Source organism: Palaemon carinicauda, chromosome 34 (genome assembly GCF_036898095.1).
Source record: "Palaemon carinicauda isolate YSFRI2023 chromosome 34, ASM3689809v2, whole genome shotgun sequence".
Taxonomy (NCBI): domain Eukaryota; kingdom Metazoa; phylum Arthropoda; class Malacostraca; order Decapoda; family Palaemonidae; genus Palaemon; species Palaemon carinicauda.
The window spans coordinates 74,027,271-74,029,770 of record NC_090758.1 but is presented as its reverse complement, the minus strand read 5'-3'; positions in this window follow the sequence as shown (position 1 = coordinate 74,029,770).

The following is a 2,500-nucleotide window of genomic DNA, read 5'->3' as shown; positions in this document are numbered from 1 at the left end:
AAATATATATATAATAAAAAAAATTTAAACTCATCGTTTATTTTCCATATGACATTGCACGAGTCTGATCTCAGTTTCATCATCATAAAAGTCGAAAAAAAAAAGTTTTTCCATTTTTTCTTGACCTTTTTTTTATATAATTTGCGCATCGAAGGAGTTGGGTCTCACACAATCTTTTTTTTTTTTATTTATTTTCGTCATTTGGATTAAATTTATCACTTTTTCTCTCTCTCTTTCCATATCATAAAATAACTCAAGCGAGGTATATAGAAAAAATGGAAGTCTTCGCATCTATATATAAATTTCGAGAAGTTTTTTCTTTATTATATTTCGACTTAATGACGAAAAAGGTGGGAGGGAAAATGCCAGGCTTAGCTGGGCGAATCATCCTTGCGTTGAGCGAAATGGCGACCTTTGGCAACTTTGATCAGCTGAGTCGAATTTAAAAAGGCATTTTTAGTGTTCTCTCTCTCTCTCTCTCTCTCTCTCTCTCTCTCTCTCTCCTCATTGACAGGGTGGGTTAAATACTTCAAAAAGTGTGTGCATATGTTTGTTTGTACACGTAGATATGTATGTAAACGCAGACACTGATTCCAATACAAATATACACATACACACACGTGTATATATATATATATATATATATATTGGTAGGATCATATTAAATGAAATGGTCCTACCAGTATTAACATATGCTTCAAAATCTTTGAGCCTTTATAAAGCCCTAGAACCTAAGCTAGTTACAACTCAAAGATCTTAGGAAAGAATAATGATGGGAATAACACTAAGGCATAGAAAATGGGCAACACATAGAAAATGGGCAACATGGATACGAGACCAAACTAAAGTGAGTTCCTATCTTCATCACAAGTAATTTCTCTACTTATTCTTGTGTCATCAGCGAAACTTCTCACTACGGAGTTTTCAACATCACAGTCTATGTCTGAGATCATAATAACAAACAGCAGTGCAGCTAATACCGTACCTTGTGGCACGCCAGATATTACCTGAGCTTCATCTGATTTCTCGTCATTTGCAACCACTATCTGTTTTCTGTTTTGCAGGAATTCTTTTACCCATTTTCCTATCTTTCCCACAATATTATGCTTTCTCATTTTGTTCTCTAATATATTATGGTCTACCTTGTCAAAGGCTTTTGCAAAATCTAGATAGATCACATCTGTGTCTTTTTAATTTATCATATTTTTGTATATGTTTTCATAGTGTGCAATCAGTTGGGTTTGTGTACTTTTTCCGGGCACAAAACCGTGTTGACCTATATTAAACAAGTTATTTTTCAACAAATGATTCATAACTTTTTTTTTTATTACCCTCTCATACACTTTCATAATATGTGATGTTAGACTAACAGGTCTATAATTGCTTGCCTCTAGTCTTGATCCACTTTTGAAGATAGGGGTTATATAAGCTAATTTATGTTTAACATATATCTCGCTCATATCTATACTCTGTCTTAGCAGTATTGCAAGTGGCTTCGCGATAGTGTTTGCAGTTTTTTTTTAACAAAATCGCTGGAACTCCATCTGGTCCGGCTGCCGATCCATTTTTAATTTCGTTTATAGCCGTGACAATATCTGCTTCATTAATATCTATATCCGTTAGATATTCAACATTTTCTTCTCTCATTTCTGTTTCATTATTCTCATTCGCAATTCTTGGCGTGAACTCACTCTTATATTTTTCTGCTAATATGTTGCATATTTCCGTTTTTTCATTCGTTAGCTGAGAGAGAGAGAGAGAGAGAGAGAGAGAGAGAGAGAGAGATTAACGTAGTCTCTTTAATCCTTTCGGAATAATAATCTGTGGCAACCCTGTCTCCTCTTCGTCTTCTTCCTGTACCAGACGAAGAGAAATTTTGCGTAACTTAATAATGGAAAGGACTTTTTGATTAACTGTCTGAGAGAGAGAGAGAGAGAGAGAGAGAGAGAGAGAGAGAGACAGAGAGAGAGAGGGGGGAGTATGGTCCGAACCCATACTTGTCATAGCAAAGGTTATTGTGCAAAACTAGAAGAAAAAAAATATATATATAATAAAAAAAATTTAAACTCATCGTTTATTTTCCATATGACGACATTGCACGAGTCTGATCTCAGTTTCATCATCATAAAAGTCGAAAAAAAAAAGTTTTTCCATTTTTTCTTGACCTTTTTTTTTATATAATTCTCGCATTGAAGGAGTCGGGTCTCACACAATCTTTTTTTTTTTTATTTAGTTTCGTCTTTTGATTAAATTTATCTCTTTTTTTTCTCTCTCTCTCTCTCTTTCCATATCATAAAATAGCTCAAGCAAGGTATATAAAAAAATGGAAGTCTTCGCATCTATATATTAATTTTGAGAAGTTTTTTCTTTATTATATTTCGACTTAAGGACGAAAAACTTGGGAGGGAAAATGCCAGGCTTAGCTGGGCGAATCATCCTTGCGTTGAGCGAAATGGCGACCTTTGGCAACTTTGATCAGCTGAGTCGAATTTAAAAAGGC